Source organism: Lampetra fluviatilis, chromosome 8 (assembly GCF_964198595.1).
Source record: "Lampetra fluviatilis chromosome 8, kcLamFluv1.1, whole genome shotgun sequence".
In the NCBI taxonomy this organism is placed as follows: domain Eukaryota; kingdom Metazoa; phylum Chordata; class Hyperoartia; order Petromyzontiformes; family Petromyzontidae; genus Lampetra; species Lampetra fluviatilis.
In genome coordinates this window covers 15,982,294-16,007,075 of record NC_136282.1, presented here as the reverse complement: position 1 = coordinate 16,007,075, position 24,782 = coordinate 15,982,294, and the positions used below count along the sequence as shown (strand labels likewise).

The following is a 24,782-nucleotide window of genomic DNA, read 5'->3' as shown; positions in this document are numbered from 1 at the left end:
TGAGAGTCATGTAACACGTGAGAGACATGTAACATGTGAGAGACATGTAACATGTGAGAGACATGTAACATGTATGATACATGTAACATGTGAGAGACATGTAACATGTGAGAGACATGTAACATGTATGATACATGTAACATGTGAGAGACATGTAACATGCATGAAACATGTAACATGTATGATACATGTAACATGTGAGAGACATGTAACACGTGAGAGACATGTACCAACCCGACGCGTGCGTCTTGCGCCCCGAGACACGGTGGCGGTGAGGTTACGTATGGACCGTGGCGTGTGATAGATGCGCGGTGTCTGCGTTAACGATGGGAGCCGACTCATCGTGACTGCTCAAGGGGGTTACACAACCACCACCACTACCACCAGAACCATGAGCACCACCACCACTACAACCACCACCACTACTACAACCACCACCACTACCACCAGAACCAGCACCACCACTACTACAACCACCACCACTACCACCAGAACCACGAGCACCACCACCACTACTACAACCACCACTACCACCAGAACCAGCACCACCACTACTACAACTACCGCCACTACTACAACCATCACCACTACCACCAGAACCAGCACCACCACCACTACAACCATCACCACTACTACAACCATCACCACTACCACCAGAACCACGAGCACCACCACTACTACAACCACCACCACTACCACCAGAACCAGCACCACCACCACTACTACAACCACCACCACTACCACCAGAGCCAGCACCACCACCACTACTACAACCACCACTACCACCAGAACCAGCACCACCACTACTACAACTACCGCCACTACTACAACCATCACCACTACCACCAGAAGCAGCACCACCACTACTACAACCATCACCACTACCACCAGAAGCAGCACCACCACTACTACAACCATCACCACTACCGCCAGAACCAGCACCACCACTACTACAACCATCACCACTACCACCAGAACCAGCACCACCACTACTACAACCACCACCACTACCACCAGAACCACGAGCACCACCACCACTACAACCACCACCACTACCACCAGAACCAGCACCACCACCACTACTACAACCATCACCACTACCACCAGAACCAGCACCACCACCACTACTACAACCATCACCACTACCACCAGAACCAGCACCACTTAGACCAACAGCCCCACCACTATAATCAGATCCACCACTACCATGACAACCAACACCAACATCACCACCATTGCAACCAAAATTAACAACACCAGAGCCACCACCACTGTCGCCACTACGAGCAAAATCCCACTGCTACCATCGCCACCACCACCACGACAACCAGCACCAACATCACCGCCAGTACCATGACTGCCAATACCGCCACTAGCACCTTCACGATCACCAACAACACCGACAACGCTACGACCACCAGCAGCAGCCCCGCCACCCCCGGGCCCCACGTGTGTGATGCGTTGTCTGTGTGTGCCTGGGAGCAGTGGTGCAATGGTTAGCGCACCGTCCTGCGAGCTCAGAAATCAGAGTTTGATTCCTGCTCACGGCCAACGTCGCCAACGTCAGTGACAAATACCTGAACCGGTATGAGGACTCCACTAGGTGGACTCAGCCTTAGATGAGACACCTTGTGCATTGTGCAAAACGTCAGCTCTGCGTGGGGAGACAAAGGCAGCCGGGCGTGGAGCTTGCCACTCTACTCCCGCAGGCGTCATGCAGGCTTAAATAGGTGCTCGCTAACTGCACTTGCCCCACAATCTCCCCAAGGCTACACGAGGATCTTTTGTCCTTGTTCATGTTCCGTAATAACCAGGAAAGTTTCGGGGCAAATTTGAATCTCTGTATAAAATAAATGACATGCACTTCTCGTCGAGTCAACACACTTTCAAACATATTAATATGAAACGTGTCTATTTGAAATGCAGACGAGTTCTCAAATCCAGAGGCGTTCGCCTTTGGCAATAACGAGAGCGTCGCCTGCACGGCGCACGCCCGCTGACATCAGCCGGAGGCTCATCGCGAGCTGGACAGCGTTGCGTGATTCATGCTCATCTGGTTGTGTGTGTGTGTGGTTGTGTGAGGCTGATCGACGCCCGGGTGCGATCAAGGGATGGCTCCCTATTGGTCAACCACGTTATGTATGCCGATGATTTGGTAATAGCTGCTCATTCAGAAGAGGAGTTGGAGACGCTGCTGCTGAGACTGGAGCGTGCCACTAAGAGGTGGGGCCTTACCATCAGCCCCACCAAAACTAAGCACCTGCCTGGGTATTTTGTACCATCTGGCACTCCACCCCCACAACTCCCAATCGGTGATGGGGCAGTTGTGGAGAGAGTGGAGAGTTTCCCATACCTGGGCAGTGTGCTTATGACCGGCTCCAGTTTATCAGCAGAGGTCTCACTCCGAATCAGTCGAGCGGCAATATCTTTTCGTCGGTTGCGTAACGCTGTGTGGAAGCTACCTGGTCTGTCGCTCCGCACGAAGCTTCAGGTCTTCTCGGCCACGGTCATTCCCTCCCTTCTCTACGCTTGCGAAACGTGGACCCCCCTAGTGGAGCATCTTCGCCGGTTGGAAACATTTAGGCTGGCCTGCCTACGATCCATCCTGGGTTTAACCAGGCTGGATTGTGTGAGGAGCTCACAAGTCCTTGAAAGATCTGGGCAAAGTCCTATCAGTGAGCTCCTCCGGCAGGCAAGGCTGCGTTGGCTGGGTCATGTAGCCCGCATGCCCAGCCACCGCATGCCTAAACGGCTTTTGTTCGGCCGGATCGAGGGGGCTAAACGGGCGCGGCACGGGCTAGAGAAGAGATGGAGTGATGTGGTACAGGAGGACGTGGAGCTGAGTGGACTTGCCGATGACTGGTACCAGCGGTGTCAAGATCGGCCTCAGTGGAGGAGGCTCGTGAAGGACGCTACTGGGCAGTTGGAGGCAGTCGCCCTCCAACAACAACGGAGGGCGGAGGAGCGACGCTCACAACAACGAGCGGAGCGCCGGGTGGCTAAAGCACAGCAAGTTGGCACAGTAGGGGGCACAGGTGGTGCATCAGCCACTCATCTCGGTCATCTCGGTCAGTCGACCCGTGGCACCTGGGTCTGCCCCGTGACCTCCTGCCAGCGGGCGTTCGACACTTCACGTGGCCTCAGGGTGCACATGGCCTGGCACAAGCGTCGTGGTGACGTCACCGCCACTTAGTGGCGAATGGCGGTTGTTGTTGTTGTTGTGGTTGTGTGTGTGGTTGTGTGGTTGTGTGGTTGTGTGTGTGTGTTTGTGTGTGGTTGTGTGGGTGGTTGTTTGGTTGTGTGTGTGTGGTTGTGTGTGCGTGTGTGTGGTTGTGTGTGTGGTTGTGTGTGTGTGTGTGGTTGTGTGTGTGTGTGCACAATGGCGTCTGTCTTCCACATTGCGTACGGAACGCGTCATTCTCAAATGTCAAAAATGTTTGTACTGCCCGTGAAATCTGTCGGCAGAAACCGAGAGATGCGCGCGCAGAGAGTGCAGACGCACGGAGACGCATGCATATGTATCCTCCATTCACATAACATTCCCCCGATTAATTATTTAAGCAAAGATGAAAACTTGTTTCTGAATTCCACAACGTTGCGTGGTCTTCATCCAGCATTGGCTAGACCAGGGCTTGGCAATAATGATGATGATACTTCACGTCGAGACCCAGAGGCGTAGCTAGGGGGGGGGGGGGCAGGAGGGTACATATGTCCCCGGGCGCCAAGGCAAAGGGGCGCCAAAATGAGGCTTACAACGTTACATTTTAACTTATTGCGGCGGGCGCGGCAGCCTGAAACTACTGCACAAATCTACACCTCAACCTAAAAGATTATATATCCCGCCACACACAGCCTACATGTCATGTAATTACATTTTGGTTCGCGCGCCTATTAAGAACTTACATGGAAGAACGTCCCAAACAACAGACAGGCGGCAGTCTTTCAGCCTTAGTCACTGCCCTGTTTTTTGGTGGCGGAAACTACGACGGCCTATTTTGAGTTCTTCTTAGTGACACCACCACGCTCCAGGCGGCTGCAGCAGCCGCAGCAGCCCACGCACGTCAACAAGCGTGGCCTTCATCTAGCAGCGTTTACTACAAGGCTCACTTATACGTGTACGGCGCTCGTACCTTACATTTGAACTGACCTAAGAGCCGAGCCATGCTCGCTGGCGGACACTAAGTGAGAGTGTTACTGTGTTAGCTAGACCACCAGCTTGCAAACTGCTGCTCAGTAACCAGAATGAAGTTCTACCGGAAACTCCTTTGGATCTTCTTGGTTTTATTGTGTTTAATGGAGACGACATATTTCCGAATTTGCGAATTTCACTGCAAATTTTATTAACAATAGCAGTTTCAATTGCAAGCTGTGAGCGGTCGTTCAGCCAATTGAAACTTATTTTGTCGTATTTGCGGCTTCAATGGGACAAGATCATCTCAGCGATCTTGCTCTTCTTAGCGTTGAAAGAGAAACATTGTAAAAAACTGATTTTGATTACGTGATTGACCAGTTTGCGACAGTGAAATCAAGAAAAATTAATCTTTTGTAGACTATGTCAACGAGTCTACGACAGTGACTGAGTGAGCCATGTAATATAATTTATATACATTTGCTTCTTTAAATACAATGTTTCATTAAAATTTAAATTGGTATTCCTTATTCGATGTAATAGGAAACTGTGATTAAACGTGGGGGGGGGGGGCGCCAATTTTATAGTTCGTCCCCGGGCGCAAAATATCCTAGCTACGCCTCTGTCGAGACCCCGTTGTTCTGCGGGTGCTCTGGTTTCCTCTCTAATGAAGCCAAACTCCCATTGATAAACTTAGGCCAAATGTCCCAGTGTAGCAGCACGCAGCAGCAGCAGCAGCAGCATACAGCAGCAGCAGCAGCACCTTCTTGAAAACGAGTCGTGAGACTAGTCGATGCCGTGCCGGGCTGAACGAGAGTGGCACTTCGAGTGTCCGTACCACCACCGCCTCCGTGCTGCCCTCCTGCTCCCGCCGGGAGCTCGACGCTCCCAACCCAAACTCGTCGCGCCGGGACCCCGATGCGGTTCGGGGGTTCCAGGCTGGAGATATCGGCCGCGAGGGACTGTCCCACTGCGCTAAAGCAAAATCATATCGAGTCCGTCACCGTGCGATCTCCTGGACGAATGTTTTCCAACAGCATTTGTGCGATCATCATGATCATCATCATGATCATCATCATGATCATGATGATGATCATAATCATCATCATGATCATCATCATGATCATCATCATGATCATCATGATCATCCTCGTCGTCGTGAGTTGTTCACACGGCCGCCTCCGAGTCAGCGCGCGTCTCGAGGCGACAGAACGCAGTCACGTGGTTAGAGAGGGCTTGGAGACTACTCCGCTTAATACACCCAGTTGAGTTAAGCTTCGGCAAGAAAACTCTGGACCGGTTTACATGTTTGGGGATTCGCCAGCAGGCTGTGGCCTCGTTGTCCCTGGCCATTGGCTGTAAGAAGCCAGCGGATTACCAAGGCAGCCCCCCGAGGGACGCTCCCCCTCCTCTTGCGAGGAACAGCGATTACTCGCAAGCAGCGGGAGCGCGCCTCACAACGAGAGACACATCTCATTTAATGCTTAATTGGAAGCAACAAGGCCTGAACTTTTAAATTAAAAAAAACAAATTAATTTCCTAGAAAATATTAAAATGACTGTGAGTCATCAAACTTTCGAAAACACAAATTGCGTTGTCATGTACTTGAAGTGGTTGAAAGGAGAAAGTGGGGGAGGCAGGGGGCGGGGCTGGGGGGTTTGAGGGGCGCGGGGGTGGGTTCCAGGATGCCCTGGTTGCCATAGAGACGATGCAATTACGTCGTCACGTGTTGCCAGGGGAGGGGGTGGACGAGGTGGGTGAGGTGGGGGTGGAGGTGGGGGTGGGGGTGGGGGTGGAGGTGGGGGTGGACGAGGTGGGTGAGGTGGGGGTGGAGGTGGGGGTGGAGGTGGGGGTGGAGGTGGGGGTGGAGGTGGGGGTGGAGGTGGGGGTGGAGGTGGGGGTGGGGGTGGACGAGGTGGGTGAGGTGGGGGTGGAGGTGGAGGTGGGGGTGGAGGTGGGGGTGGAGGTGGGGGTGGAGGTGGAGGTGGAGGTGGGGGTGGAGGTGGGGGTGGAGGTGGGGGTGGGGGTGGGGGTGGAGGTGGGGGTGGAGGTGGGGGTGGAGGTGGGGGTGGAGGTGGGGGGTGGACGAGGTGGGTGAGGTGGGGGTGGAGGTAGGGGTGGGGGAGGTGGAGGAGGGCGCGCAACACTTCTGAAGCAGGCACCCAGCAGCAGCACGTGCTGTGGCTGACCGGTCCAACCGCTGCTACTGCTGCTAATTCCATTGTAATTACTGCTGCACAATTGAAGGTCGCGAGTTCAAATGTTCGCTTTTGCATCGATCTACCACATCATCATCATATTTCCACGAGGGAATTAAATGAATAGCATTATCAGTTCGTCAACCGCAATGATCTTATGAATTTCCCAGCCCCTACCATAGGAATGTGGAATGTATTTCTTCTACCGTCTCAGGGCTTTAAGAAGACAAACATCCACATGAATCGTCTTGGTTTTTTCGGTAAAGTCACGTAGAAGGGAAGTAATAAAATAATAAAAATAAAACATAATAAAACAATTCTCACGACGTTTCGGCCACAACGCAAGCAGCCGCCTTCAGGTAAAGAATGAGAACCTGTCAAGCTGGGAGCTTCTATCTACGCTGAGTTGGGGGGGGGGTGTAAGAGGGAGAGTTGGGGGGGGGGGGGTGTAAGAGGAGCGCCTTAACAAAGGGATGTGCATATCAAGAGTTGGGGGGGGGGTGTAAGGCGCTCCTCTTACACCCCCCCCAACTCTCCCTCTTACACCCCCCCCAACTCAGCGTAGATAGAAGCTCCCAGCTTGACAGGTTCTCATTCTTTACCTGAAGGCGGCTGCTTGCGTTGTGGCCGAAACGTCGTGAGAATTGTTTTATTATGTTTTATTTTTATTATTTTATTACTTCCCTTTTACGTGACTTTACCGAAAAAACCAAGAAGATGAATTCCTGCAGTCACGAAAGCTTTAAATCGAAATCCACACGAATGTAGCAGTCTCCTCCCCCCACGCTCGCACCGTTATTAGAACGTCTGGGAGTCAGCCGCGTCCTGTGCGTCACGGGACATCAGTGATAACACCAGCAGCGATAACGACAACAACAACAACAGCAGCAGCAGCAGCGCTAATGACGACGACGGCGGCGATGACGCGGGTAAATCAGAGCGCGCCGCCGTCACGTCTCGGGCCGTGACGTGGACATCGACCGCTCCGGTCTCCGCGTTTTCCGGCACCGGCGTGAGCCCTGGCGTCCATCGTCTAAGCGCAGAATCACGAGAACCCAGCACGTGGCCGCATGGGGGGGGGGGAGCACGTGGCCGCATGGGGGGGGGGAGCACGTGGCCGCATGGGGGGGGGGAGCACGTGGCCGCATGGGGGGGGGGAGCACGTGGCCGCATGGGGGGGGGGAGCACGTGGCCGCATGGGGGGGGGGGGGGGCGCGTGGCCGCATGGGGGGGGGGGGGGGCGCGTGGCCGCATGGGGGGGGGGGGGGCGCGTGGCCGCATGGGGGGGGGGGGGGGGCGCGTGGCCGCATGGGGGGGGGGGGCGCATGGCCGCATGGGGGGCGGGGGCGCGTGGCCGCATGGGGGGGGGGCGCGTGGCCGCATGGGGGGGGGGGGGGCGCGTGGCCGATCCCTCGCGGGGCCCCCTCGGGGTGGAGTTCGCTCAGCAGCAGCGGCGGCCTAGGCGCACGGCGGCAAGGCGCGGACACCCTCGCCTGCTGCGGAGGCGGCCGTGGTCGCGACCCTGACGTCTGTGTATGTGGAGTTCGCAGGTTCGCGTGGATTTTTCTCGGGGTCCTCCGGTTTATCCCTCCACATTTAGAAACGTGCGTTTAGAGTAATTTGGCTGCTACGATAAATGTCCACGCGATAAGCCACTTCTCGTTCAGCTATCATTTGTGGCCAGGTCGCTTCTGAAAAAGAGCAATATATCTCAATATATCTCAATATATACCTGGTAAAAATACAAATAGCTTAGCCCCGCTATACAAACTTAGATATCGCTGTGCCACACAGTCGACGAGAGGCGGCGTGGGAGTAGAACCTCGAACTGGGAGAGAAACCTCGTAGGTGGCGATCGGGTGCCCCCCACTCCCCACTCCCCACCCCCCACTCCCCACTGCCCACCCTCCCCACTCCCCACTCCCCACCCTCCCCACTCCCCACTCCCCACCCCCCCACTCCCCACCCTCCCCACTCCCCACCCTCCCCACTCCCCACTCCCCACTCCCCACCGTCCCCACTCCCCACCCTCCCCACTCCCCACTCCCCACCCTCCCCACTCCCCACTCCCCACCGTCCCCACTCCCCACCGTCCCCACTCCCCACTCCCCACCCTCCCCACTCCCCACCCTCCCCACTCCCCACTCCCCACCGTCCCCACTCCCCACCGTCCCCACTCCCCACCCTCCCCACTCCCCACTCCCCACCCTCCCGCGGGCCGGTTCCCGAAGAATCGCAGCACGAGCACTGCTGTCCAAGCTGCCTTGCTCTTTAAATGTAAATCGCACACTGCATATAAAAGCAATACAAGCTACCCCTACGCCCCACCCCCAATCCCGGGGGCGCCTTTAGAGACGCCGTGAGACTCGAGACGCATTTCCGAATGCAGACGCGGCTCTGTAACACGCCAATCCCCGTGGTGCAGCCCGCGTCGACGATTCAGGCCGCCACGGCGCCCGAGAGGGTGCGGCGGCCAGCACCGCTGCCGCCCGTGTTTGCCTCCCCAGTGCCGACGCTTTACACACCGCGCCAGGTACTCATTTGAGGCCGAGTCGACACAGGGGGGAGGTCCAGGACCGGTTGAAATATTCGTCACCGATTATGTTGGCCGCGAGCGGGAATCGAACACGGGTCGTCGGGTTCGTGGCGCGGTCCACTAACCACTGCGACCCGGGCCATGAGGGGTCAGAGGTCACCTCCACGCTCCCCGGAGGGGTCCCTCTGGTCGCGGAAGTCCCGCGACCCAGAGAGAGAGAGGGAGGGAGGGAGGGAACATATTAATTGCAAATGGCCAATAAGTGGAGTGATGCTACGGAGACACAAGTGACCAATTAACCGCGTCTCGTGTAATTTGGATACAAATGAGCAATTACTCCGAGGGGTGCCAGTCCAATACCAATCACAAATGTCATGACACGTGACTCATTCTGACTCTAGTGACCGGAGGAGACATTGCGAGTCTCTGCCCAGGCGGCTTCGGTGTTTGTGAAACCTCTGCTCGGTGGCTCCGTGATGCAGAGATGCGATGATGTGGTAATGGTTGTGATGTGGTGATGCGGTGTTGTGGTGATGCGGTGATGCGGTGATGCAGAGACACCGTGACGTGGTTATGTGGAGGTGCGATGATGCGGCGATGTGCAGGCGCTGAGATGCGATGCTGCTGGCTGGAACTCACCCCCACGGTCTAATTCGGTCAAAAGCGCTCCTTTGATTTAAGTCAACACCCATAAATCCACATCTTCTCCCCGGATCTACCCAACATGAGCACGTGTTCACACAGCGCACGTGGAGGATGACGACCGTGTCTCGGAGCAGGGTCTTGGTGAACCCTGCTGAGCGCTGCAGAGGAGCGTGGCCGCTGGAACCCCGAGGGTGGCGAGATTATGCGGCTCGGGCTTGTGTCGAGAAGAGACGCGGGGAGATGCATTTAGAAGGGCTCTGGAGATTAGAGACCCACCACAGGCGCACACGGAGACTAATGGACCCACAATAGAAAGCCATAGACTCACACTGAGAGCCGTAGACTCACACAGAGAGCCGTAGACTCACACATAGAGCCATAGACTCACACAGAGATCAATTTAATCCCACAGAGACCCATAAGCCCACACATAAGCTGACCCCGTGCAGTCAGGAGACAACACAGGGGGTTCAAGGACACGCAGGGGATCACGAGGTCAACCCACGCATGGTCCCCGTGGCCACCGTGATCGTGTTTCCCGCTGACCCCAGCTGGCAGCGCGGATAAAGTGGTAAAGTGTGGAACGCCCGAGAGCAGATGGCTGAGGAGGAGGATGTAGGAGAGGTAGGAGGAGGAAGATATAGGAGGTAGTAGGAGGTAGTAGGAGGTAGGATCGGAGGAGGTAGAAGTAGTAAGGAGGAGGAGCTGTCAGATTTGGCCGCGAGCGACGAGCCCCCCCCTCTCCCTCTCTGGCGAGAGGCGCCATCGCCGTCTCCCCAACCCCGGCCACTCACGCGAAGCGGCCGCGCGAATTCCGCGGCGGCGCAAAACAAAAAAAACCCCAAAACGTCTCGCCGAGCCGACGTCGCTGGCGGACTCGCGGACTGACGCCGGGTCGAGGGTCGCGCGCGAGCGGTGACAGCGCCGAGCGAGGCGCGCCCGGCGGACATTAATAATGAACAAGCGGAGCGGACAAACACGGGGAACATCGGCGACCTTTCCAGCATCACACACACGCGCCCGGCGCGCACCCCCCACCACCACCACCACCCCCACCACCACCACCACCACCCATCTTCACCTCCCCTCCTATCGCCCACATCTCGCGCCCGCAGAGCGTCACGAGGCTCGTGCAGCGTCGTCCGCCACGAGGCGTGGGACAGCAGCTTCCGTGCGGACGTCAGAGCGAGGTCACTCGGACTGCCAAGAGGTGGCACCCAGGTCATTAAACATCTTCATCACCATTATCATCACTGCCATCATCATCAACATCACTGTCATCATCACCGTCGTCGTCTTCGTCATTACTGTCATTTGTCCCCATCATCATCACTATCATCATCAACATCATCAACATCATCACTATCGTAAACACTCATCGTCGTCTTCACCATCATCATCATTGCCATCATCACCATTACCATCGCTATCATCACCATTGACGCGGGCGACCGTCGCAACAGCTGTGGACAGTAGCACAATCCCGAGGGGAAACCACGTCCACGTACATTTGCAAGAGGCACTGCCATAGCAATGTGGAATTTCCAGCACTGTCAATATTACCAAGGGTTCAAGGCAGCGCCCAATGAGCACGTGCGCTTGAAGAAGAGACTCGAGACCGGCGCGGTTTCTCCTAAAAAATATATTTTTTTCATCCTTTAGAAAAGGTCAAGAGGGAGGGGACTTCCTCCTCCCGAAGCGATGCCAACAGTCCACCCCAAACCACGTGACTCCACCATCATCAAACCCGGTTGACAGCAATCGACATGGACCCAATTCAAGCCACCCGAGGCCGCCTTCATCGGCCCCGAGTCAACTCGATACATCCTGCACCAACTCATTTCAACTCAATCCACCATCACGTGGCCGTGATCCGCCCCGTGCCACGCCGCAGTCTCGCTGCTCCGGGTCAGTAAACAAAGCGCCGCCATCCAGAACCTCGCAGTGTCCGCTCCACGCGGAGGCCTCGCCCCGCGTCTCATCTCCTCGCCTCTTTGAGAGCCAAGAAGCGAAACCATCGCGGCAGCAGCAGCAGCCGCCGCCTGTGAGGGTTACCCCACCTTCCCCCTCGACTGCACAGAGACAACAAATATAACAATAAACAAATGTTCTTAAAATTGTGTTGTACCCATGTCGAGTCAGGAGCCTAAGCCAGGGGCTGCACAAAGGCAGAGGGCGCCTCTCGTGAGCGCAGAGTTAATTAGCTGGCTAGTTTTGCTCCAGTGGAGTCTTTATTTATTTATCTTTTCGCTCTCTGAGCAGACGCAAACCCCCTGCATCGCCGCGAGGTTTCGCAACTCAATTAAACGAGCGCACGCCCCAGCCCCCCATCGCCCCCCCCACCCCGCCATTCCTTATTCACGCAAACCACAAACAAATGAGGCGCCGCCACGGTGATAGGACCTTGAACCTCCCCCGGTGCCTCCTCCTCCTCCTCCTGGTGTAAGAGGATTTCAACGGAAGACGGATACGCAACCACAGCACAAGCACAAGTTCGAAGGTGCACACCAGCGATGTGATTGTACTGATGGTGATAACTCCACCACCGTCGCCGCAGAGGCAGCCGAGAGGAGCCCCAATCAATACGAAGCTCTTATCTTGTAGCTGCACACCCAGGAGGCAGCAGTGATCGCGAGTCATCGGTGATCATCGGTCATCAGTCAGAGAGCAGCGCAGTACAGCAACAAATGTGGACTCCACCTTTTCTGTCTGCATGGGATTGAGTTTCTCCCTAGCATGTGTGGGTTTTCTCCCACACGTCAACACCCATTAAGTGGCCGATAACATCTTAATATATATAGAGAGGACCGCAGAGCGTGGGCAATTGTTGGCGCCGGCTCACCACGTAGCCGCTTTCCTGCGTGTCTGTGGTTCTCGCTCTTTGAGGGCGAGCGAGCGAGCGATGTGCGGCAGCACGTTACGAGTTAGAATCATTCCCGAATATGACACCGGTCATCACGTGACGCCGGTGATGCGCGACTCTGGTGTCCGCGTAGCGCAGTCCACGTGGATCGAGGGTGTGGGTCACTCATCGCTCCCTGGTGTCACGCAGCGGCGCACACGAGCGCACGGCCACACGCAGCTTGCCCCGGAATTCCAATCGAATGTTCTCAACGCAAATTACAAACTGGCTCGGAGGAGAGTGGCTATTATACACGCCCGCTCCTAGCCGAGCCTCCTGCTTTCCCATCCCTCACCGCTCTAACCCCGGCCTCAACCAGCGGCGAACAAACACTCATCGCCAAGTTTGGACAAGCAGATTGCCTTAAATTCAATTACCCCCCAGCCATCCGCTGGCATATTCCAGGGCACGCTGGCACGCCGGGATAGGAGGCTCCGTACTCATAAAGAGAGAGTTCCGCGGACGAATTAGCAAACACGGCTACCCCAACAAACCCGGCAGCGGAAAATTGGCTTCTCGGCAAACTGTTTACAGCGACGGTGCGTGACATTTAGAGCCCTGGCCCCTCCATCCTCCCACTCGCCACCCTTACACTCTTACCCCAATCTCTCTCTCTCTCACACACACACACAAAGACGCTCTCTTCCATCACTTGGAAAAGGTCTCTGGATAAAAAAAATTGCAGTGCTGGCTTTAACTATTAATACGAGGCCGAGCGGGGGGAGCGGCGATCGCGGGCTGACGCGCCTCACGGGGTCGCTCCCGTGTCCACGAGGAGGACCACGGCGGACCTCGTCCGTCCCTCCAAGCTGTCATCTTGTCTCTCTCGCCCGGCACTCGCCGAGCGGAGCCATCTTACCCCACTGCGGTCGACTGCCGAGCGTGTCGGCGACTTCCATGGGCCCCGCTCGCAAAGCGCGTTCCTGGGGCGGGGGTGACCCTCAGGAGGCGGAACGAAGGGCTCGGGGGACCAGCACCGCCGCCAGCGCCGTGAGGAGCCACGAGGAAACGACGTCACGCGGCGCACGGCGTGTGACGTCACAATAGCAACACGACCCCACGTGGACATCTCACTCGGACTGAACCGTCTTGACGAGCGGTCTCAGACGAACAGCGCTGAAGCATAACCGGCTTTGAGCCCGAGTTGTTAAACGGGTGACCGGAGGGCAGGAGGAGGCGGGCGATCAGGGCATCTTGGGATCCGTGGTGCAATCGGGAGCCCGGGGGGCTGAGGGAGTCGCTCCAATGAGTGAAGCTGCAGGGATGCCGGGGGGGGAGGGGGGAGTCCTCCCCATCAGTGCCCCCCCCCCCGCGCTGCCCCCCCCAACCCCCTCCCCTTCACGTAGTCGCGACCGCACGGAGCTCAACTCAAACTCCGTGCGTCGCAAATCAATGCAAATCCCCTGCGGCTGACGGCAGACAGCGCAGCCACCGCTCATTAGAGCGCCCGTCACGAGCGTCTCATTGAGCGGAGGCCACGCGGCGCGCGCCACTGTAGCGCCGATTGCGCTCTGCGGGTAAAGAAAGTTACTTTGAAAAGAGGCGCAGAGAAGTTGAGAGACGGCATCGGGTCGGGAAAGGCGCAGAGGCCGCGCCTCGCCGCGGTCGATGATCGCTTTCATCAGGAGGGTTCGGTCCTCCTAACGAGGCCCCCCCCCCCCCACTCCACTATTGACCGACCGCGTTTGTTCTCGTTCGCGGTCAAATGCAATTACGGCTTCTCGAATTCCTCCGATTTGCCGCACGGCGCGGGCCGCTGACGCGAGACGCTGCGCTCGCCGCGTTCGAGCCGGCGACAGCCGAGACGGACCCTCCAGTCGAACGCCGCCGTGAGTCGCTCTCGCCCGTTACACGCGCCGCGCGACGCCTCCGTTCGGTGGCCACCAGAGCCTGGCCGGAGCATCGCGAGCGGCGAGCGGTGGCGCCTCGCGAGCCCCCTGACCGCGGGCTCCGCGCGTCCATCCGAGACGAGAGGTCTCCGGCTCGTGCCGCGCATGGCTCCGCACGACGTCCGACGCTTCGCTCCACGTGCCGGGAGCTTCCTCGCGAACTTTAAAGTTCGGACATCGCGCCGCCCAACACGCGGCACAACTGGACAGCCCCACCGCGAACCCCTTCCCCGTGCGTCACGATGTTCGTTGTCACCGGCGGGCGGTGTGCAATCAGGAATGGCGTGCGGCGCTAGTCCAGCACACACACACACACACATCTAGACACACACACTCATGTAGACACACACACACACTCATGTAGACACACACACACTCATGTAAACACACACACACACTCATGTAGACACACACACACACTCATGTAGACACACACACACACACTCATGTAGACACACACACACTCATGTAGACACACACACACTCATGTAGACACACACACACTCATGTAGACACACACACACACTCATGTAGACACACACACACACTCATGTAGACACACACACACACTCATGTAGACACACACACACACACTCATGTAGACACACACACACACACTCATGTAGACACACACACACACTCATGTAGACACACACACACTCTCATGTAGACACACACACACACACTCATGTAGACACACACACACACACTCATGTAGACACACACACACACATGTAGACACACACACACACTCATGTAGACACACACACACTCATGTAGACACACACACACACTCATGTAGACACACACACACACTCATGTAGACACACACACACACTCATGTAGACACACACACACTCATGTAGACACACACACACACTCATGTAGACACACACACACTCATGTAGACACACACACACTCATGTAGACACACACACTCATGTAGACACTCTCAGCTGGGGAGAGGAGGGGCCGGATGAGAATGCCTTACCTAGCTGTGGGTAGTTACCGTCTGACAACAATCAACAACGATAAACAACAAACAACAATCAACAACAATCAACAACAACAACGAGAGGGCGCAGCCAGACGACACTTACCGGCGAGGCTGCCACGGGGCTTGAGTCGAGCCCGAGAGGCGGGGCAGGTGGAGCGGCGCAGAGCCGGTAGGGCGGACTGACCCGTGGCAAACCACCACTTGGTACAGACTAGTGGTAGTGGCTAGTGGTAGTGGCTAGTGGTACTGGAGTCCGCGAGAGCGGATCGCCTCTGCGCAGGCGAAATATCGGAAAGTTGAAACTCCTCCAAAACGAGAGAACCCCCCCCCAATCCCCACGACCACCCCAAGCCCCCCGGCCCCGCCCCCCCCAATCCCCACGACCCCCCCAATCCCCCCGGCCCCGCCCCCCCCGCCCTTGCCTCGCACAATCCCCTCGCTGACTCCGGAGACGATCACCGCCTTGCACCGCGACACTCGCCTGCCACGGGCACGGTGGGGCGTGTGGGCTGTGAGTGTGCGCGTGTGTGTTCCTACGTGGATGTCTGTGTGTATGTATGTATGCGTGTGCGCGTGATCTCCAGCCGGCGAAGCATTCGCCATTTCACGTGGCGTCAAAGTGCACCTAGCCTGGCACAAGTGATGTGGCGTCGTCACCACGCAGTGACGCACACCATTTGATGATGTATGTGTGTGCGCGCGTATGTGCAAGTTTCGTCCCGCTCACGACAAACAAGTTGGCGATATTTGAATCGGTCCTAGGCCTTCTTTAGGTCGACTCAGCCTTAAATGAGCAGCTGGAGCGATGTGCAAAACATCAACACTGGGGAGATAAAGGCGGCCGGGTGTTGTGTTGGCTACCCACCCGCTCGTGTGCCGTGCCGGCCTTCATAGGTGCACGCTAACACTGCTTGCCCCTACAGTCTGTAAGGCTATGTGGGGGGTCTTTGTATTTGGTGTGCGTGTGGTAGCAACAACAACGGAGGGCGGAGGAGCGACTCTGCAAGCAAACCGGCTCAGCCACAGCGGCTGAAACACAGCGAGTTGGCTCGGTGGGGACCATCATCTGTACGCTTCCTAAAATCGCGCAATAATTAAAGATGAGCAGCGACCGGGGAGAAGAAAACCCCCCAAATAAAATCCCTGAGGTCCACCGCGGCACACGTGACCGCCAGGAGGCGCGTGACGACTTCAAAAGGCATCGAGCCGACCGCGTGCTCGGGACTTCCTCGAATGGACGACGTGACCAAGGAGAGGGCCGCGAGGTGGGGGCGGGTGGGGGCGGGCGGGGGTTGGTGCCCCCCCTCCCCTGCTCAAAACCCACGACCGTGACAGTGACCTCTGGAATCGTGGCGAAGTGGCAGCCAAAGTATGAAATGCGTCTGGGAGCACGTCCACCGTGGAGACGGAGCGATGAGATCAGCTCGTGGGCAGGTGCTATGTGGATTGGTACGTCACAAAACCGTGACGAGTGGTGGCGAGGACTCAGGGGGAGGCCTTCATCCTGGGTCCTTCCGACTTCTGGGTCCCGACGCAGTTGCACCGCGTTCGCACCCACGCGACCGCTACGACACCGACCCGGATCTACGACACCGACCCGGATCTACGACACCGACCCAGATCTACGACACCGACCCAGATCTACGACACCGACCCAGATCTACGACACCGACCCAGATCTACGACACCGACCCAGATCTACGACACCGACCCAGATCTACGACACCGACCCAGATCTACGACACCGACCCAGATCTACGACACCGACCCAGATCTACGACACCGACCCAGATCTACGACACAGACCCAGATCTACGACTCCGACCCCGGATCTACGACACCGACCCAGATCTACGACACTGACCCGGATCTACGACTCCGACCCAGATCTACGACACCGACCCGGATCTACGACTCCGACCCCGGATCTACGACTCCGACCCCGGATCTACGACACCGACCCAGATCTACGACACAGACCCGGATCTACGACACCGACCCAGATCCACGACTCCGACCCCGGATATACGACACCGCCGCCACTCTCCTCTCCCGGATGGGGGTTACCACCTGTCCGTATTTTCCCGCGATCCTCCTGTTCTGGAGGCAGCTGTCCTGGGAAGTCTTCCTGGGGCATGAACAGGCCAAGCTCAAGGACTGCACGTGCATGCCCGATAACGCAGTTCGCCAGCTTGCTCAGTTCCGTATGTTTGGGACTCCGGCTCAGAGACTCCGTGATTCTCCAAGGGAGAGTCCCCTTACAGGGGGGGGGGGTGCCGAGTGGACCCCCCCCCCCCTCTAAATCGTCATGGTGAAGACAAGTAAGTTGGCACAACACGAGGGTGACCAAGCGGCGAGCGCGGCAGCCTCCTGCCCTCGCGTGCACGCGGGGGCGAGGGCGGAGATGCGGGATGGGCACGCGCAGAGCGCGGCGCTCCTCCCGCGGCGAGCGGCGAGGGCGTCCCCGCTCTCGCGGCACGGCACTTGGACATTGCGTCGTGTCCTCACCCCACCTCTCTGTGTACGGCCCCTTTAAACTTGCCTCGCACTGACCCACTTTGGAATTCCTTTCCATCGCGTCTCCCACCCCCGAGCACTCGTGATCACCTTGCCGCATTCAAGACGCGTGCGACCGCGACTCGCGTCTCGAACACGGTCAGCGGTGCTGTCTGTGGCTGGCGCTTTGGTGTTGGGCATTTAGGCCTGCGCGAAACAACCTTTATTTTAACCCCTTCCCACACACAAGGTTACGCTACAGGGCAGAACACACGCGTGCGTGTGTATGTGCGAGTATGTGTGCGTGCGTGTGTGCGTGGGGAGCGGTAGTGTAGCGGTCAGCAAGTTGCGCTACGAGTCTGGCGACCCAGGTTTGATTCCCGCTCACGGCCAACACCAGTGACGATTACCTGAACCGGTCCTGGGCCTCCCCTAGGTCGACTCAAATGAGTACCTGGTGCGGTGTGTAGTAAACATCGCCACTAGGGAGACAAAGGCGGCCGGGCGTGGTGCTGGCCACCCACCCCCTCGTGTGCCGTACTGACCTTCATAGGTGTTCTCTAATAGCACTTGCCCCAAACGTCTGTTAAGGCTATACGGGGGACCTTTGTCTTTGTGCATGTGTATGCGCGTCTGTGCGTGACCGAGCGGGAGGGAGGCTTATGGAGCGAGGGTACCCCCCCCCCCTCCGCGTGTCTGGCGGCTGTGAAGAGGTCGTGATGGATGCGCGCTGGTGCGTCCCAGCCTCGCGCACCTGCGAGGAGGCGCTGCTGGGACAGCTGTCGACACCGCTAGGGCCCCATCACTTCACCACTAGGGCCCCATCCTTCACCGCTCGGGCCCCATCACTTCGTAGAGACGTGCGAGCTCCACGTGCCACAGTGCGTGCTGCGTCATGGGCCAGTTGACCCATCTCCGCCAGGGGGTCTCTGTCCCATGACCTCCTGCGAAAGAGCCTTCGCAACTTCACGTTGCCTCAAAGTGCACCTAGCCTGGCACAAGCGCTGACGTTACCGCTACGTAGTGCTGATTGGCGGCTGTTGTTGGGCTCTGCTATTGTTATTTTGAGGAGTGGTGCAGCAGTGGTGAGCGCGCTGCGAACTCGGCATGACCAGCATCAGTAACGAAATATCTGAACTGGTCCTGGGCATCTCCCTCGGTTGACTCAGCCTTAAAGGAGTAGCTTGCGTTGTGTGTAAACACAAAGGCGGCTGGGTGTGGTACTGTCCATACCACCTCGTGCGTCATTCCGGCTTGTATAGGCGTTCGCTAACCGCGCTTGCCCCAGCTTCCTATGTGGGCTACACAGGTCTAATGTGCCTTGTTATACATTATTCATTTCGTTTTTCTTTCGGGCAAAATCTGTCTTCCTCTGCGTCCCCTGGGGGAGCAAGTCCGCGAAAACGCCAGCGGCTCACCCCACGGCGCCCACACGGGGACTCGGAGCGCCGCGAGATGACGGCACGCGGCACGGCCTGCAAATCGCGGCGCCGAACCCCAGCGCGAGCAACACGTGGGAGCTGCCACGTGCCAGGATTCAGCCGACGGAGTGGTGGCTTCGTGCGTGTTGCTTTGGTCTCCTGTGAGCAGAGCGATGCCGTTGGCATAGCCACGAAGCGGATGTGCAGGTGGGACAATGCGGAGGGGCCCACGGACCCAGAGCCCCCCCCCCAAAGCGCCTGGCTACCAAGAGGGGAACAATTGTAGAGCCGCATGTCACTCGCTGGACAAGGACCCGAGGCAAGCCGAGCTGCGTCACGGATTACTGGAAACCCCAGAGGCTGCCGCACGGAGCGATGCTTCGGGCTCCGTCCAGGGCCAGGTGTCGCTCGTTTCCGCGCCATCCCTGGGAGGGCGATTTCGCACCGGGATCTGGAGGCCACAATTTTGGCGGAACCGCGGCCCCCGCGTGTGCCGGTGGCGTGGTGCATGCCTCCAAATCTTCAAAGCGCCCACGCTGCCTCCACCCTGCCTAGCAGAAGCGTCTCTCTGGGGACTGCGCGCTGGTCAACATCATCATCATGAATCATCAACAATCATCATGAATCATCAGCAATCATCAGCAATCATCATCACCGTCATCGGCAACCGTGATAAATCCACTGCTGGATAAATCCACTGCTCACGGTTGCAATTTACTTTGCTCAGCTGGTGTTAGCCGCCGAGGTCGTGACGGGTTTCTTTTTCATTGCTGTTGCTCAGTGACCCCTGCACCGTCCCCGTTGTGCCGCAATGTGCACTGATGCTACTTTACTGAGGGCGATATTGGCACGTAAAATAAAGATTGATTGATGAAGGCCTCTCCCATGCCGCCGCCATCTTTCACGGTCCCACAATGCAGCAACCCATACAGCTTAACACTTAGTCGGCTTTCGCGACCAATATTACCCATAATAAAGGGTTTTGGGCTATATCGCATGAATATAAATGCGTCGTTAAACCCGCCACCACCCCACACAGCCAATTAAGTAAGGTTTGTCACTTAAAAAATATTGGCTATCACCTGATGAAGCTGGTTGTAATCATCAGCGAAACGTCGTACTAGAATTGTACATGTTGTGGGTTTACTCTCCAACACACCGGTGTGCTGAAGTAGTCACTAAATGGCTCGTGGTTTTGATTGGAGGGGGAGATTTCCGGTGGTCGAGGCTGACGACTGAGTGGGAGCCAAGGGAGGGAACGCGTCCGAGAGGATGGCGGCGGCAGCAGCAGCGGCGATGAGATCGGCTCGTGTGCAGTAGCAGCAGCAGCAGCTGCAGCAGCAGCTGCAGCAGCAGCAGCAGCTGCAGCAGCAGCAGCAGTAGCTGCGTGGATCGTGACATCGCAGGACCGCGCGAGAGGAGACAGCGGCTTGGGACGGCAGTCATCCAGCAGCGGATTGATGAGAACTGATGACAACGACGACGAAGATTGAAGCTGACGAAGCAGCGTCAGTGAATTGTGACGGTACGGGCTCTGCGGGCTCTGCGGCAGGCCGGGTGGTTGTTCCAGGCCAGCTGTGAGAGGCGTGGATTGTGAGTGTCAACACTAAAGCAAGACGAGAGGGAACAGCAGCGTTTCGGAAAGCAGAGCTGCGATTCTATCTGGTTCCACGTCCTCTCTCGGGAAAACAACGCCACAACAGAGCGGCGTCCCTCCTCCGCCTCCTCCTCCTCCACCTCCTCCATCTCCTCCTCCTCCACCTCCGCCGCGTCTCCATGGCTCCCGTGCGGCGACAGCGACGGCCGCGCGGCGCGGTGAGGATTGGATGAGCACGGCGACTGTGTGAGCGGTTCACGTGTGTGAGGAATGTGGTTCACGCTGTGCGCGTGGCTGTGCGCGTGGCTGTGCGCGTGGCTGTGCGCGTGGCTGTGCGCGTGGCTGTGCGCGTGGCTGTGCGCGTGGCTGTGCGCGTGGCTGTGCGCGTGGCTGTGCGCGTGGCTGTGCGCGTGGCTGTGCGCGTGGCTGTGCGCGTGGCTGTGCGCGTGGCTGTGCGCGTGGCTGTGCGCGTGGCTGTGCGCGTGGCTGTGCGCGTGGCTGTGCGCGTGTGGTTCACGTGGTGCTTGGTGCATCTGGTTTGAGTGGTGCAGAGAGTTGAAGCGAGAGTTTTTCGTTACTAAATCGATACATAAATAAAGCCGTCCGAGTAATTAATTGTTCTCCTTTGGTTCATTTATATAATCAGCGCCGTGGATGAGAAGTCAAATGCGCTACAAATGAGGCTGCCTGCCACCCCGGGCATGGAGATTCATCACTAATTGGGTTCTTCCGAGGACTGCGCGCTCATGCCAAAAATCCCACTGCATTTTAAATTCGAGCCATCGGACGCGCGGAGAGCGCACCGAGGGCCAAGAGCGGCCGCGAGGCGAGGAGGAGGAGGGGGTGGAGGAGGGAGGAGGAGGAGGGAGTGAACGCGATTCGTCTCCAACGCGGACGCGGTCCCCCGTGGTCGGACTCTGCTGACGACTGCGCTACGGGTGGCTCACGGGGGTGGCCAAACGGATCCCACGTTTCCCAATTCCAAAGTAACGATCCCGTCTCCGAGGCGACACAAACTGGAGGTGTCAGCAGGTCAGCCGTGAAGTAGAGGAGCACGGAGGCCGACCCTGGTGAGGGCGAGGTGGCTCAATCTCCACTGCTGCCCCCACTCCTCCACCCCCATGCCTTCGGAGATACCCAGCTCCGGTTCGGAAATCACTCGACGCTGATGTTGGCCCGAAGCGGGAAACAAACTCAGTCCGCCCCTCTCTCGGGACATGTTTACGGCTCGGAGTGGTGTACATCGCACAAGATGGACACGCTTCCAGGGATTGTGGCCAGTTGCACGACTTTCCTTAATTGAGACATCTCCCGTACCTGGCACTGCTTTCTGGCACTGCTTTAAACGGGAGCCGTGGCAATCTCGTGCTTCAGCAGTTTTCTGACACGTGACTCCCTGATGTGAACATTGCCCCCCCAGACGCACAGCTACAGCCCCGAGCGTCACCGAGTGCGCCTTCCTCGCCGCGTCTTTCCACGTCCGCCGCACGCCTCACAGCAGACGCGTGCACGCCAGGCCTCGCTCTCCCCCCGCCTTCCCACCAAGGAAGGCCGGGACGGCACGCACACGAAGGGGTGGGTGGCCAGCACCACGCCCGACCGCCTTTGTCTTCCTGCATAGCACCAGGTACTGTACTCACTTGAGGCTGAAACGACCTAGGGGAGACCCAGGACTGGTTCAGATAATTGTCACTGGTATTGGCCGTGAGCGGGAATCGAACTTGGGTCGATGGGTTCGTAGCGCAGTGCACTAACCACTGCGCCACCTAACACATGCATTTCTGCCGGATGAAATGCATACGTTGAAATATACATCGATGTATCTTTCTTTATCATACGCTTGTTCAATGTTTGCTGTCGGCATTGCGAGAGGGATAAGCAATTCATAGGTCTCATAGAGCAATGCATCACCCACCATGTCAGAGAACAGACCACGGAAGCATGTACCCCAGAACTAGTTCTGAGACCGCGTCAAGTGACCTCCTCCTATCTACACTAGCAGGGGCTGTGATTTCCCATTGTCCCTGCTAAACCAATATTTTAAAAAATACCGGTTTGAGTCAAACCGATAAATACCTGCTAAAACCAATTGAATTGTAATGAGGTTTTTTACAGGCCCATTAGTAACCAGGCTGAGACCATCAGCTCGCTCGACTTGAGAGCTTAGAGATTTTATCACGGACCGCCGGAACCCGGATTCAAACCCAGGGAATCTCATCGGTGCCGTTGATCCGTGTCTGCCCTCCGTGCAACCCGGCCACCACCTCCAGCTGCCGTGTGATCATTTGTATTCATCAGTTCACGTCCCCTGCTCCTGAACCACTGAACCCTCCCGTGAGAAATTAAATCTGCTGGTGTCAGCTTAGAGAGTATAGGCTGTGCACGCGGAGTGTGGCGAGTGAAGTTACACACAGGCACACAGACAAAGGTCCCCCATAGAGCCTTAGCGGACTGTTTGGACAAGTGCTGTTAGCGAGCACCTATGAAGGTCGGCGCGGCACACGAGGGTGTAGTTTGGTCGGCCCCGCGCCCGGCCGCTTTTGTCTTCCCCAGTAATAATGCTTACACATCTCACCAGGTACATATTTAAGGCAGAGTTAACCCTATAGGAAGCCGAGAACTGGTCGAGATATAATTTCCACATATGTGAGCTGTAACTGGGAATTTTAGTGCGCGAACCAGTGCGCTACTGCTCCCCACACACACACCCACAGACAAGTAACAGACAACTACACCACATGGAGTCTTCACCAGACTGTCGTGGCAAGTGCTGTTAGCGTCAGCGCCGCTCATTTCGCCATTCAGCCTCAGGTCTTGGGGTTCGTGGCGCATTGCGCTAACCACTGCGCCACCACTCCGCACGCACACACACAAAAGCACGCGTGTGCGGTCCGCACGGCGCACAACCATCCTGCCTCGCGTAGCATTATCGTGACGTTTCATTGTGGCTGCGCTGCGCTCTTTATTCAACGACCGTCAATCGAGTTTGGTGAATTTCCCGAGAGTTAAATTCAATCTCCGTTCCCTACCGACTGCTGCCGCGCGCCAGGGGAGCGCTCTTCACCGCCACGAGGGCTCCGAGTCTCTCTGAGTCTCTCCGAGTGGACGGGTGGCTGTGCGAGTATGGGTCTCTGTGCGAGTCTATGTCTGTGGGTCTCTCTGGGTGTATAGGTCCCACACAACGCTTTTTTCAGAACGGACAACCGGAATCTGTTTGGCCACCCCCAGAACCCGTCGAGTGGCCGCTCCAGACTCACAGACCCACAGACTCACACGCACCCACAGACTCACAGACCCACAGACTCACACGCACCCACAGACTCACACGCACCCACAGACTCACACACCCACACACCCAGACGCACAGATTGACAGACTGACAGACTCATAAACTCACAGACTCACCCATGCCCACAGACTCAATCGCGCAGTAACAAACACGTGCGTGGGGTTTCACCTGGCACGGGAAGGAGGAGGAGCAGGAGGAGGAGCAGGATACAATAATTGGCTCGAGCCAACGAATTCCACGCTCCCCGTCTTATGACCCCGATGCTAAATGTGGGCAATTATCCTTGACCAAATCACACAACCATAACAACCGCGTCTCCAGTTCCCCTGCAGCAGGTCTCCTGAGCGAGCGGCTAGGTAATTACTGCGCTTGTAACGATGATTCACCCCCCTCCCCCGCTTCCCCCACCCCTCTCCTCAACTCGACGCAGCAATTGGACGAATCGTCAAGATCAGGGCCGCAATTCGATGCCAGCAATCGACTCCTTGCCGTCTCGTTTTCTCCCGTTTTGTTCGTCGCTTTGGCCCCAAGGGGCCTGGGGCAGGGCAGGCCACGCGTTCGGAGCGGCTGACGAGAGACCAAACTGGCTGCGGAGTGGCGGCCGAGAGCGGCGGGGAAGAGAGGCAGAGGGAGACAGCGGGGGAGACGGAGGCAGAGAGACGACATCGCGACCGGGCGAGGAG

At 57.3% G+C, this 24,782-nt stretch overlaps 1 protein-coding gene across 3 annotated transcripts in view; it reads right to left on the bottom strand.

The window, feature by feature from the left end:
• LOC144933962 (xylosyl- and glucuronyltransferase LARGE1-like) overlaps nt 1-24,782 on the bottom strand; it is a 128,530-nt gene that overhangs the window by 72,295 nt on the left and 31,453 nt on the right. Inside the window, exon 1 of one of the 3 annotated variants that reach the window (XM_078859339.1) lies at nt 24,268-24,360. The exons of the other annotated variants lie outside the window; for them this stretch is intronic. The gene's annotated coding sequence lies outside the window, so the exon portion shown is untranslated. Of the gene's footprint in view, nt 1-24,267; nt 24,361-24,782 lie in introns of those variants that run through there. 3 annotated transcript variants of the gene reach the window in all.